The sequence below is a fragment of the Sorex fumeus genome, unplaced genomic scaffold (genome assembly GCF_029834395.1).
Source record: "Sorex fumeus unplaced genomic scaffold, SorFum_2.1 ptg000013l, whole genome shotgun sequence".
Taxonomy (NCBI): Eukaryota; Metazoa; Chordata; class Mammalia; order Eulipotyphla; family Soricidae; genus Sorex; species Sorex fumeus.
The window spans coordinates 3,539,127-3,553,563 of NW_026606070.1; the positions used below are offsets into that span (position 1 = coordinate 3,539,127).

Below are 14,437 nucleotides of genomic sequence, written 5' to 3' on the forward strand. Positions count from 1 at the left end.
TAGGGCTCTTGCCTTATACACTGCAGATCTGTGTTTGATCCCCAGCTAACCAGAGGGTACCTGAAGCCTCACCAAGAGAGACCCTAGAATGCAGAGCCAGGAGTAAGCCCTGAGCATGGCTGGGTGGCCCCAAATCAAACAAACAAAATCTCTCTTTTTTAAAAATTTTTAATAGTGAGACATCATGAGGTACAGTTGCAGACTTACACATTTTTGTGCTTGGGTTTCAATTATACAATGATCAAATACCATCCCTCCACCAGTGCCCACTTCCCACCATCACGGATCCCAGTATCCCTCCCACCCCCCATCCCCCCATTCCACCCTGTCTCTGTGGCAGGGCATTTCCTTCTGTTCTCTCTCTTCTTTTGGGTGTTGTGGTTTGCAAAAGAAATATTGAGTGGCAATCATGACAAACAAAATCTCTTAAGGAAGAAATATTGCAAACTATATCTGCACCAATGAGTATAATTACCTGAAATGATCAGAAAAATCGATTTTTTTACTTGTCTGCCTTTTAAAGAGTCACTATAAAGAAAAAATATAGCCACCTATATGACAAAAGAAAAAAAGGGGGAAGAAAAGGACTTTCCTTTTTTTCCTCAGCAGTATTTTAAAGTTAGCACACAGTACACCGACTCAAATCAAACTCACATTGATACAAGTTACTTTTATGAACTCAACATACTATGTAAACATTAAGAATATCAGTTCAGATTTAATTTGCTCTTGCACATTCATTTCTTATTTCCACCTGGATGTCTAAGAGACACTGTAAACTTAGCAGGACCAGAACAGAGTCTCACATCTTCCCCCCTCCACCTCAATCAACACAGGTTCTTTCAGAATCCTTCCTCTTTCAGTCAATGCACATTTTTACTCTCCAGATTAGTCAACCAAAACTCTGAAGGTTACCACTGATAAATACTCAGTATCTGAGTGACTCCTCTTAGCTCCATCTTCAAAATACACCTGCATAGTTGCTCCCCTTCTTACATCGGTTATAGGATATCTTTTCTCCCTTTTCTTTTCTTTGTTTTCTTTTTTTTTGGGGGGGGGGGGGGGAGGGAAGTGCCCTTGGAAATGCTCAGGGGTTACTTCTGGCTCCACACTCTGGAATTACTCCTGGCAGTGCTTGGAGAGCACCTGGGATGGCCAGGATCAAGCCCCATACCAGCTATACTCTATCTCCAGCCCTAGCTGTAGGATATCTTTAGGAAAGTACAAAACCTTTTGCCATATCTGATTTTAAACATCCCCGTATTATCTTTCAGCAGAACGGTTTCTTAAAAGTAACGATGGGAGGGGCAGAAGATAGTGGAGCGGGATGGTACAGTGAGGCACGTACCTCACCACATGGTCCCTCCAAAATCATATGCAACCACCTTGGAGGCTGCCGGCGCAGTTCTGGGCGTGACCCTGGAGTCCCTTAAGCATGGTCAGCGCTGCAGGTCCTCCTCATCAGATCTGACCCCTTCCATTGAACCACTGGCTGGTTGGCCTAGAATTGCCAGCAGGGGTCTAGGTCTCCTGAGCACTTGGGAGGTGCCCCTCCACTCCAAATTAACAATGGTCAAGAGAAAGAAAACGGTATCCTTGGCACTGAATTTAAGAGATGTACAAATTCCCATTTGGTAGTTATGAAATTACTTTTACAGGTTTAGGAACCATCCCAGAAACTTCAGATACATTCGTGAGCAAAATAAAGATCCCAGTGTTTAGTAACTGTTACAGTGACTCAGGGAAAAATGTGAATTCATAAAAAAAAATGTATCTTAGAAGGTGATAATGATTATGCAAAGAAGAAAAGTAAAGCAGAATTAGTAAGATCAGAAGTTATTGTGATATGGCAGGGTGTTAGGGAGTCATAATTGTCTCTTAGGAAAGTAAAGATTTTGGATAAAAGTTGTTGGTGTGGTGGGGCTGGAGTAGGGCACAATGAGTAGGGCATTTGCCTTGCACGCGGCCAACCTGGGTTCAATTCCCAGCATCCCATTTGGTCCCCTGAGCACTGCCAGGAGTAATTCCTGAGTGCAGAGTGAGGAGAAATCCCTGAGCATTGTTGGGTGTGACCCAAAAGGGAAAAAAAATGGGATCGATCTAGTTTGATCTACCTACAAAATGCATCTATCTACACAGAGGGAAATGCTAGGAGGAATATGAGTGGTTATCTCTGGGCTATGTGATTATTTTCTTCTTCACACTGCCACCATATTTTCCACAAGAGAAAAAACTTCAAGGTGTTTCAAGATGCACATTTATTTGTAAATTTTTAAAGGAACTACTACCCCCAGGTGCCCTAAATAAGAGTTAATAGATAAGACGATCTCCAAAGGATGAAGAGTAGCCAGAATGCGACTCCCTAGTGGTCTTTTGGGGTGTCCGAAAAATCTTCCCCTGTTGGAACCGGCTTACTTCTTCATGAAAAGATTAAGATGCTGAGCTCACAGGACTGCGGCTTGTGTTTTGTGTGTGGGAGATGCCTGACGTGGTCTCTGAGCTGTTTGAGTGGCCCCTGAGCACCACGGGGGATGCACTGTCTCCGCCCACCCCCGCAAAAAAAAGGATATTAAGGGGTTGGAGCAATAGCACAGCTGGTAGGGTGTTTGTCTTGCACGCAGCCAACCCAGGTTCGATCCCCAGCATCCCATATGGTTCCCAGAGCACTGCAAGGAGTAATTCATGAGTGCATGAGCCAGGAGTAACTCCTGTGCATTGCCGGGTGTGACCCAAAAAGCAAAAAAAAAAAAAAAGTTGTTGGTGTGAGTCAACACTTCCAGAAGGAGACAAACAGGAAGTGCTGACAATGAAATGATAAATGAAATGTTCTCTGATTCAAATCCTTCTCTAGACCAAGGATCAGTGATAAAGGAAGAAAACAAGGAAAGGAACGTTGGAGTGTGGGGAGACAGCCCCAAAAGATCCATTGCTGTTACAACGACTATTGTGTTCCTCCAAAATGTGTATTTTCTCTCTCTCCTTTCTTTGTCTCTAGTCTCCTCCCTCACATTCTCCCTTCAAGCACATACTTTTTTTTTTTTATTTATTGAATCACTGTGGGAAAGGTTACAAAGCTTTCAGGTTTATGTCTCAGTCATGCAAATATCAAACACATTTCCCTTTACCAAAACTTATTTTTTACCATGAAGAACCCCAATAAAACCCCACCCCCCACCCCTCCCCGTCCCTGTGAGGCAGATGAATTCTAGTTAACACTCTATCTGCTTTGATTAGATTCATTGTTTCAATAAAAGATTCACCACTATTTTTTAGAGTTAACCCCCCCCCCCAAATCAGACATGCTGAAAAAGCATTGTGAAGTGATTTGCTTTCTACAGCTGGGTTCAAGAATTAAATGTTGGTTTTGGATTTCTGCTATTTTACCTATTGACCCTGAAGGTATTTCTACTGAAAGTCAGATAGTTAAGAAATTGGTTTCTGTGTTCTGGAGTCGTGCCCGTGCTGGAGAGCCACTCGCGGGGGGCAACCGGTGGCCTCGGTAGGGCGTGAAGGGCGGAGCGAAAGGCCCCCCTTCCCATGAGGTTTTAGTCGCCCCCACACTCCCGGCTCATACCTGCTGTCCACAAGGCTACCATGTGGCCGCCATCTTTCTTTCCAGAGAGGAGAGGGCAAATGGGGCAACACCCTTTCCCCTCCGGCAGACTTGATGGCCTGGATCAACGCATAGTCCGTTCACTTTTCTGCTCCAAGCTGCTGGGTTCTGCATTAAGTCCTTGTGCTTCTGGGGCCATGGCCGTGCTGGAGAGCCGCTCGCGGGGGGCGACTGGTGACCTCGGTAGGGCGTGAAGGACGGACCGGAACGCCCCCCGACCCATGAGGTTTTAGTCGCCCCCACTCCCCTGGCTCATACCTGCTGTCCACAAGGCTCCCATGTGGCCGCCATCTTTCTTTCCAAAGGGAGGAGGGCGGAAGGGAGCAACACCCTTTCCCCTCTGGGCAGAAATGATTGCCTGGATTAACGCATAGTCCTTTCACTTTTCTGCACCAAGCTGCTGGGTTCTGCATTAGGTCATTGTGCTTCTGGGGCTGTGGCCGTCAAGCACATACTTTAACACACACATACACATACACACAAACACACCCAACTAAGATATGTAATCAGCTATAAGAGAATGAAGTAAAAAAAAAATGGTAATGTACAGGCCACAGAGACCTCACTAAGAACCAGCCAGAACATCATCCTGGTTGCTCACTGACCACATCCAGAATTGAGAAAATGACCATTCTGCTGCTTTTGCCACTTGGTCTGCAACCTGTTGTCATGGCAGCCATTCAGATCGCACCGTTTCAACAATGAAAACAGGAGTCCAGAAACGCCTCATGTTCAATTTATAGCACCCAATAAAGGTTGAGACATTTAACATCCAATTAACACCCTGCCTTCTCCTAAATCTTGTTTATTGTTCTTTAAAAAATAATAATTCTGGAACCTGGGGATCAGGAGAGAGTACTGTGGGATGGTTAGGCTGCCTGCCTGGAATGAGTCTGAATCACGTTGACTTCGGGCTTCACATGGGATTTTGATCATTAGCTGGAGACCCCCAAGCACCTTAGGAAACGTCCCTGAAGTCCTCATGACGTTGGAGCATCCGCAGGACCACACGCTTCAGGACCTAACCAGCAGCACGTCCTCTGGCCCAGAATCCCAGGGAATGAGCTGTTCACCCCCTCCACTCAGGAAGGGTCCCTACCCCCCATTGCTCTATAATCTGTACAGTGTTCCATGTGACAGAGCATCACTCCTACCACACCCTCCCACTCGGCATCCCCACTGCCCCTTTTGCCATTTCAAGCACCTGGGGAATCCTGCCAATCCCCTACTTTTCCATCAGCTCATCAAAGGACTGACTCCACAGATTCTCCAGTAAGATCCCAAGCAGTAGAGTGATGAAGGTGTGGAAGTGTCGATCCACTCAAAATAACTGAGTTTTACGAAAAACTGTCACCATGCTCAGGTCATAATTAAATCCTAAGCATGGCTGCCTGGTACAGCCTCTGCCGACGCTCCCTCCCACTGCATGCTCTCTCCTCCCCTTCCCCTTAGACGCAAATTCACAGCTTACTGATGCGTTATTCATAAAATGCATGTGTCTGACTCCATAAATAGATTAAGATGGTAAAAAGCATCAGTATTTCTATGAAGTTTTGACAGCTTTATTCAAATGGGCTCTACCGATTGTATTTTTAATTATTCTCCAGCATTTTCCATATATGTCCTTTGCTTACAGACATTATCTTTTCTTTTCTCCAGTCTAAACCTCTTCCACACCTTTGTCCACTTTCTGGGTCTTATTCATTCTTTCCTCTAAATGCACAATATCCTTCCAACCACCTTGAGTTCTTATCCTGTGGCCCAACCTTAAATCCAAGCTCTGCCTTCTTATCTTTCCTCTCCTCAGAAAATAAGTCCATCTGATTTCCATCTGATGCAAATCTGTCACCTCTCTTTTCGGAAAATATTAACATGTTTATACCATTGAATTTTTCTGTAACTGTGTTGGGTTCTTTTAAGCAACTTTTTCTAGTTTTATGCATAGTTTGCTTTTCTTCCAAGCACAAATACTATTTAAGCTCCATGAATTTAGAAACAGGGATATTTTTCTTCATAACCATTTCAAATTAGTTGTCAATGCTAATGAAAAAGTAGTTCTCTATGATATACTAAAACTAGGAGTCAGAGATAGTCCAGCACTCAAAGCTCTTGTCCTGTGTGTACCCAACTTGGATTCACCTTCTGGCACTGCATATGGTCCCTCAGGCCCTCCAAGGAGTGATTCCTGAACCCGGAGCCAGGAGTGAGCCCTGAACACCACCAAGTGTGACTCCAAAATCAAAAATAAATGTTCCATAGAGATAGTATAAGGATTAAGGTGATTTGTCTGCACACAGCAGGTGCTGGTTCAATGCCAAGCACTGCATAAGCACTGCCAGGAGTGAACCATGAGTACAGGCCCAGCAGTGAACTCTAAGCACTGCCGTGTGTGACCCCCAAAACAAAAAAAAAATATACAGAAGTAGGGGATTGGTGCAATATCCATACATATATACACACATATATGTGTGTATACGTGGCGTGTACGCCGGGACCCCTTGGAGGGGAGCGGGTCGAGCTTTCCTCCCCGCCCCGACCGGGGCTCCGGCAGCCGAAGACCTCCAGGACCAGCCACCACCATGCTGAGACCACTCTCCGCACACATGAAGGTACTGGCAGAGGGACAAAGCCACGCGGGTTCCGGGGCCGAGATCTCCAAGCCTACTCAAATTGGAGTCAAGCATCTTCCACCCAGATCCTCCAAATTCCAGTAGGCGGGGGTCACACCCACCACCTGGCCCCCTGGCGCCGTGTAATCCCATCAGCGGCCAAGACTCAGAGACTATAAAATTCAGATCCCGGAACCGCGCGGCCGCGACATCTTATCAGAACTTTTCTTTATGACATCTTATTATCTCATTCCTACTTTGGACAAACTCGCAGGCTATCGAATGTAGCCTGCCCACAGGGCAGAGTCTGGCAAACTCCCCGTGGCGTACCAAATATGCCAAATACCAGTAACAATGATGGGTCTCATTCTCCTAAAGAGCCGTGAATATAATCTCAGGGCTAGGATGAAAGAGACGTTACTGGGGCCTGCTCGAGGCAATCGACGATTAACAGGATGATGAAATGAAAATGAAATGTGTGTATACATGTATATGTAGAAATGCATTATGGTTGATTACATTACTTGCAAGCCAACATAAAATTAGAACTTTTATTTACAGATGCTCTAGATATGTCTTCTAATAGTCTACAGCTGAGATGATATTCTACTTATTTTAGGGATACACCTGGCTGTGCTCAGGGCTTACTCCTAACCCTGTGCTCAAGGATCACAACTGTTGGTGCTCAGATCATATGTGCTGCCAGGACTGAACACGTGTTGGCTGCATGCAAGGCTTAATCCCTGTATTATTTTCATGACCCAAATCTTCCTGGTTTGTTCTGTTTGTTTTGGCCACACATGGTCCTGCTCAGGGACTTCTCTGGGCTTGGTGCTCAGGGGTTGCTCCTGACAGTGCTCTGGGCACACATGGTACTAGGGATCAAACCTGGATCTCCTGCACACAGAGCGTATGCTCTACTCCATTGTCATCAAATTTTTATTGTGTTTTCCATTGGAGCGCATTGATTAGCTACTGATCTTAACATTCCCTGCTATACCCAAACTGTACCCCCAGATAAACCCTCCTAAGAAGGCCGTCAGACCCATCATCGTCTTTTTTTATTGCTGATTTTTCCATTGATGTTTCCAGGGTAGAATGCTCCTCAACAACCTGTTATTTCATCTTGTGATTTCCGCATGGTATCTGAGAACTCCCAGAACGACCACCAACTGGGAGCTCTTTGGCACTATTGTGGTAACATGGGAAGATGCCATTGTTGACAACATTGGCAAGGAATACGATCGCCTGGTTCAGCAACTCCATGATTGTGCGAGGAACTCCTAGAGAGAGACAGCCACAAAAAGACACCTGTCTTCGAAAACTCTCGAGCTCTTTCACCAACGTGGCTTGGCGCAAGCCTCAGGCAACTGCAAGCGAATGTTTGAGCTCGCAAAGCAGTGCAGAGAAGCGATCACGGAAGACCTCAAAGAGAGAAGAGAAGCAGTGCTGGTAGATGCGGCAGAAGCTGTCTCATTTGCCAAAGTGTCGAAAATCAGATGGACTGGACACGTAATGAGATTTGGAGACGACCGCTGGACTAGAGCCATTACCGACTGGATTCCATGGGACATCAAAAGACTGCGTGGCCGCCCACCTACAAATAGTCAGAATTCTTCATCAAGAACCTGAACAATCGGTTTGAGGCTCTTTGTGTTCCTGGAGTGCGAAGACGTCATTGGGCTACACTAGGACGTGGTAGGGACAAATAGAGACATTTCTGGTGCCCGCTCGAGCAAATCGATGAGTAATGGGAAGTCAAGTGATCACGTGATCAAGTGATCCTGCCAGATATGTCAGCAAAGGATTCGGAAAAACTGAACGCCCAGTTGAGAGACAGCAATCTCTACCTTAGGATGAGGAAATGTTTTTTTAGTACCTTTACCCATTGGAATGATAGCACAGCGGTAGGGCGTTTGCCTTGCATGCAGCCAGCCCGGCTGAGCTGGGTTCGATTCTTCTGTCCCTCTCAGAGAGCCTGGCAAGCTACCGAGAGTATTCAATATGCCAAACACAGTAACAAGAAGTCTCACAATGGAGACATTACTGGGACCGCTCGAGCAAATTGATGAACGACGGGAGGACCCAGTGTGGGTACCATTCTGTTGTGAATGAAGTTGAAAATTTCCTTGGGAAATAAAATATTTACACAAGAGATGTCAGCAAACCTTTTCCAGCAAACTAACTTGCTATTTATTTTTTTGATGGCTTTTTGTTGTTGTTGTTTATTTGTTTTTTGTTTGTGGGTCACACCAGGTGATGCTCAGAGATTACGCCAGGCTTTGTGCTCAGGGATTACTCCTGGAGGAGCTCTGTGACCAATATGCGGTGCTGGGGGTCAAACCCATGTCAGTTCTGAGCAAGAAAAGTGCCCTTCCAACTCTCCTGACTCTCAACTCTATCATTTAATGCAAAAATGTAAAAGGCATAAAAGAACACTCAACTTAAAATAACACAATACCATAAAAACCATGAAATGTGGAAATGAAATAGGTTAGGAAAAAGTGAGGAAACCACCTATGAATTCAAAATGATTCTGACAAATCATTTGGATGGCTGGATTATGAAAGAAGTTTATCTTTCTTGAATATGCACTCATCTTTTCCAGACTATAATTTCTGCCTATTATTTTAAAATGAATGCTAGACTCTAGTAAAGCTGATGATAAAGCAAGAAGAAATGATCACACTCAATGTATTTTTTAAGGAACTCAATAATAAGGGAGAGTCAAACTCATTTTCAAGGAAATAAAAAGTTGTTACCCTAATAAGCTTTTAAGAAAAAACTCCTACCATAATGAATTTGTTCTGAAAAGCTATGGTCATTCTTATGTCTGGAAGCTTCCAGTCTGAACGTGAAGCTGAACATCTTTACCCAACTGCCAGAAAATCACCAGAGTAGACACTGAACTCAAACTTTGCACCTTTCATAAGAAGCAAGTGGTAATGGAAGTTACTGCAGCCTTTGGGAGAATGGAGGGGGTTAGTGGTCCAGATGAGTGGTGGGAACAATAAGCAAGCTGTCCTCATGAAGCAGGGGGTCTTGACCCACCGTGGAGTCCTACTGCTGCTGAGTAAGGGGCCTTCCCGTTAGAGACCATGGAGGATCAGTGAAACACAGTGCAAACCTGTTCATGGTTGCATTGTGGATGCCAATTTGAGTGTTCTCAACTTGGTCATTGCAAAAACAAAAAAGGGGGAGAAGCATGTTCCTGGACTCACTAAGGCTATTGTGCCTCAGCGTCTAGGGCCCAAAAGAGCTAGCAGAATCTGCAAGCTTTCCATTCTCCCTAAAGAAGGTGATGTTCGCCAGTATACTGTCAAGAGGCCCCTAAGAAGGCAAGAAACTGAGGATCAGAGCACCTAAGACTGGGTGTCTTGTAACTCCATGTATCCTGTCACTCAATGCCAGCATACTGCACAGGATATAACTACCAAGGAAAATAAGTGGGTGCAGAGTGTGCCGTATGCCTTGCCAAGAGAATTAAGGAGGCAAAAAAGAAATGCCAGGTGCATATGGCCAAAAGACGAGGCTGTCTTCTTTGAGAGTTTCTACCTCTAAGTCTAAATCCAGTCAAAAATGAGTTTTCTAAGTAATGAATAAATAAGGTTCACTTGATCACTTGACATCCCATTACTCATTGATTTGCTCGAGAGGGCACCAGTAACATCTCCATTTATCCCTGTCGAGTGCTAGTGTAGCCTAGTGGCGTCTGCTTGTTCTAGGAACACAAAAAGCCACAAACCGATCATTCAGAGTCTTGACAAAGAAGTCTGACCATCTCAGCTGGGTGGCCACATGATCTTTTGACGTCCTGTGGAATCCAGTTGGTAACGGCTCTAGTCCAGCGGTCATCTCCAAATCTCACTACGTGTCCAACCCATCTGATTTTCGATGCCTTGGCAAAGGAGACAGTGTCCCTGATTCTTGACCGTTGATGGAGGTTGGAACTCCGGATTCTTTCTCTCATTTGAGTGAAGCATGATACTCCAAGCATAGCTCTTTCAATTCCTCTTTGGGAGACCCGAATAACGTTCTCATCCTGTTTTCGTAGGGCCCAGGTTTCTGTGGCATATCTTAATGCAGAAAGATTAAGTGGAATTGAAGAGATGTGCCCAAATCCGGAAGTTCTTCGTCCTCTTAGCTATTTCTTCAACGCTCTTGAAGGCATTCCAAGCTGCTCTCTTCCTTCTGTGCAACTCAGGTGCCAGGTCATTCATCATCTTGACTTCTTGACCTAGAAGTCCACTAGCCTCCACTGCCCAGCTGCCGCCACTCTCCAGATGCTTTCTGGATGCTCAGGCCGAGACTCACGCACAAGTGAAGTCCCACAGAACAAGATAAGTGGAACTCTGAGACCTTGGATTCCAGGCTCAACGGACCCGGGAACAGAGATCCTCTGCCTGCTCCCACCAACCACAGGTGATAAAGGGATTAAAACCAGGAGCCCCACCCTCCCCTGCCCTGTCTGCTTCCACCAACCACCAGTGACCCAGGGATTAGACTATGCACAGAAGACTTACTCTACCAGTACCAGATAAATACCTCACTGGCAGACCTCCACTACCTCCACTGCCCAGACACTGCCATGCTCCAGGACGCTTTCCAGACCACGCGGCCACTTCAACATATCATAAGACACTTAGTACCCATCTTCCAGGATTGCCACATCATATTTGATAGGGTTCAAATATGGTTTGAACCATGGGAACACCTACAAGGGCGATTAGAGGCTGCCCCAAAAGCCTCTATCCCTCTAGGAGAGCCTGGCAAGCTATCCGTGGCGTATTCAATATGCCAAAACCAGTAAATACAAATAAGGTTAAACATTAAAAAAGAAAACAATTTCCATTTCGCTCCAAAATATTAATAACCTTTTATCTATGTATAAATATAGATGCTAGACCATCACTCTGTTTGCCCTAAACTGTTTTTATCATACTCAATAAATTTCCTTCAGAAAAAAAAATTGAAGCTACAGTTTATGAGTACATGTCTTCTATGTAGCTGTATTTGCATTGGTGTGCCATGTATCATGGGTACATTCTAGCAAACACTACATAATATATCAATGAATTTTCCCCCTTTCAAATAAAACCGATTAAGAGAAAATTAAATAGATTTACTCTAATGAATATTAACTAATAGTAGTTAATTCAAAAACATTCATCTCTAATTTATTTGACTTCCTGCTGTTCTAGTTCATTAAATGACTTAAGCATGATTTACTTAGCTTTAAATCTTTAACATATTCATCACAATATTTCAGGGTCAGTGACAATCAAATAGAGCACAAATCTTTCACTAATAATTACTCTTGCTATGACAATGGAATATTATCTCAAAGTATGATATTGCCAGAAATTGCTCAGACAAGAATTTGATTTGTTTTTCCATCTGTGGCATGATTGAACACTCTGATTATACTATAGTGACTTTCAGTTTTTCACTTGTCTTTAATGGGTAAGTAAACTAGGAATTAGCTAATTACCTTTCCACACCCACACTAGGGACAAACATCTTTGTATAAACAAACCTAGTCATTATTGTACATGCCGCAGGGTCATGGTTTTAGATACTAGAAGCCCTCCAAAGGTAAAAAAGACTACCATAGTCCCATGTCAGCACCATTTCATTGTTTATATTTTTATATTTTTTATAATTTCATTTTTATATAGTGATAAAAAAATCAAAGCAATAATTTTCTTCACTTTCCACAGTAAGAATTACAGGAGCATGGCTGGGAAGGTAGTACAGCAGGTAAGGAATTTATTGGCCTTGCCTGCAGCAGACCTGAATTCTATCCCTGGTACCCTATATGGTCCCCCAAACTCACCAGGAATGATTCTAAGCACAGAGCCAGGAATAAGCCCCAAGCACAGCCAGGTGTGGCCCAAAAGCAAACAAAGAAATTATAGAAGCTAAAAATCATGTGTCAATAGTAAGATTAAGAACCTATATCAGAAAAACTGTTTAGGGATTGAATTCTTCTACGAATTTCAAGATAAGACTTGAATCTATAAATAATAAGGAAAACATAGGTAGAGCAATTCATGACATTGAATCTAGAGGTATCTTTAGTGATTCAGAGCCATTGGCAAATGGAAGCAAAGATAAAAAAAAATGGGACTACATCAAACTAAGAACCTTCTGCACCACACACACACACACACACACACACACACACACACACAATGTCAAAACAGTGATCAAAAGTATTTTCCCATCATTCATCTGACAACAGGTTATATCCAAGCTCTATAAAGCACCTGTAGAAATTTACAAGGAAAAAAAAAAAACCAAAACAACTGACCCCATCAAAATATAGGAGGAAGAAATTAATAGATATTCCTCAAAGAAGACATACAGAAGGCCAAAATATATATATATAAAAAATGACCTGCAACACTTATCATAAAAATAATACAAATCAAACAACAATGAGATACCACATCACATCAGTGAGATTGGCACACATTACAAAAATCTAAAACAACTAGTGTTGGTATGGGTGTTGTGAACAAAAGGGTACCCTCATTCACTACTTGTGAGAATGTTGACAGGTTCACCCATTTTGGAAAAAAAATTTAGGAACTTCTCCAAAGAAAAAGAGTTAAGAATCCATATGATCTAGTTTCTGGCAATTACCAGTCAAACAGCAAGCATCTCAACAATCTTAAAAATCAAGACTTAATCTTAAAGTCTCAAGACTTCAGCATCTAAGACTACTTGAGATATTATCCTTGTTCTTGGTTCTACTTAAGAGCAAATCTTATGAAGTATTTGTTGTTTTGACCATATCAACAAGACGTCTTGGTCAAATTGTTGCCTGGAAAGATAGACATCAGGATTGCTGTCTTTGGTTCCCTTCCGTTTACACCACCAGTGCCCAGGATGAAGCCTCTTTATGACCAATACTCAAACAAGCTAACATGTGAAACAACCTAACCATGACTAGTCTCATTCAAGTAACATACTTCATGATTTTCAGGTCATACTCGAAATTAGCAAACTGTTTTCAAATGAGAGCACACTTTTGAGAAACTAAGTTCACACAATCGAAATATCAGAACTACATGTCTATCTGTGGCTAAACTGCATTTCTAGACAATTGTTTTTGGAGTAATGGCAGTGGGACACTGGGCTGGTACTCTGAGGGTTGTTCAGCTCGGGTTGTTCAATGATTCCTGAGAGCCTGTCCTTTAGAGAAGAGTGTAAGATGGTGATTAAGAGTCCAAACTTGTGCTGGAGAGAGAGAGTACAGAGGGTAGGGCACTTGCCTTACATGTGGCATTACGTGAGTTAGGTCCCCAGCACCTCTTATGGTCCCCTGGACACTGCCAGGCATGACTCCTGAGCTTCTTTCTTGGTTACAGACAGGAGTAATCCCTGAGCACTGCTGGGTGTTGGTTAAACAAAAATATTAAGGATTACAAATCAGCAGGAAAGAATTACTTAAACTAGGCTCTTCACAAACTGCTAATCTGGGAAAGTCTTTTAAATTTCCCCAGTTTCTCCTTCTGTAAAGTTGGGATATGACTAGTCTCCTTCTTCTAGGATTATTTTAAAGACTGAAGGATTGAAATATATATTCCATATAAATAATTTGGAACAGCATTCAATAATAGAAAGTGCTCAATAAATCTTCACTAATATTTTTTCAGTTTTCCCTATGCTTTTACAAGAACGCATTTTGTTATATAATTGAAAGTTCCATTAAAATGGAAATAAAAGGCATAAATAGTAAATACATATCAACAGAACTGATCTATAACTCCTCAACTTGGCAGTACAGTTTCCTCTATGGAGATGATCAAAGGGGTTGTTATTTGCTGTTATTTTGCATACAGGAATTCACATACCTTTTTCTGAATAGTTATATTTAAGTTTCATGGATATAAATTATTTGGCCTTTCCTAAGGAAAAAAGTGACACTTTCTGAGATGAGTGTGTGATTTCCTGCTGCATTCCCGAGGCTTCATACAACTTTATCTCCTGCTTAACAGCTACAACTGGTTTCAATTTTGCAAAGAGGATTGAGCCCAGGGAAGGAAATGGAAAACTGAGTGTCATGTGTGTTAGTAAGGGGCTTCTTGAGCTTACATCATGTGTAATTGAGTCAAACACTGGTCATTATGTGGTTAGGTCTGTGGTGCTTCTTGGAGGAAGGAAAAAACGAAGGGGAGGGGGAGGGGATTCCTGGCATCCAAAACAG

The 14,437-nt window shown here is 43.1% G+C and overlaps 1 protein-coding gene and 1 pseudogene across 2 annotated transcripts in view; one reads left to right on the top strand and one right to left on the bottom strand.

Annotated features, from left to right (window-relative positions):
- ARHGAP24 (Rho GTPase activating protein 24) overlaps positions 1 to 14,437 on the bottom strand; it is a 750,703-nt gene that overhangs the window by 295,224 nt on the left and 441,042 nt on the right. The window lies entirely within an intron of this gene.
- Positions 1,357 to 9,805, top strand: LOC130020763 (40S ribosomal protein S6-like; annotated as a pseudogene).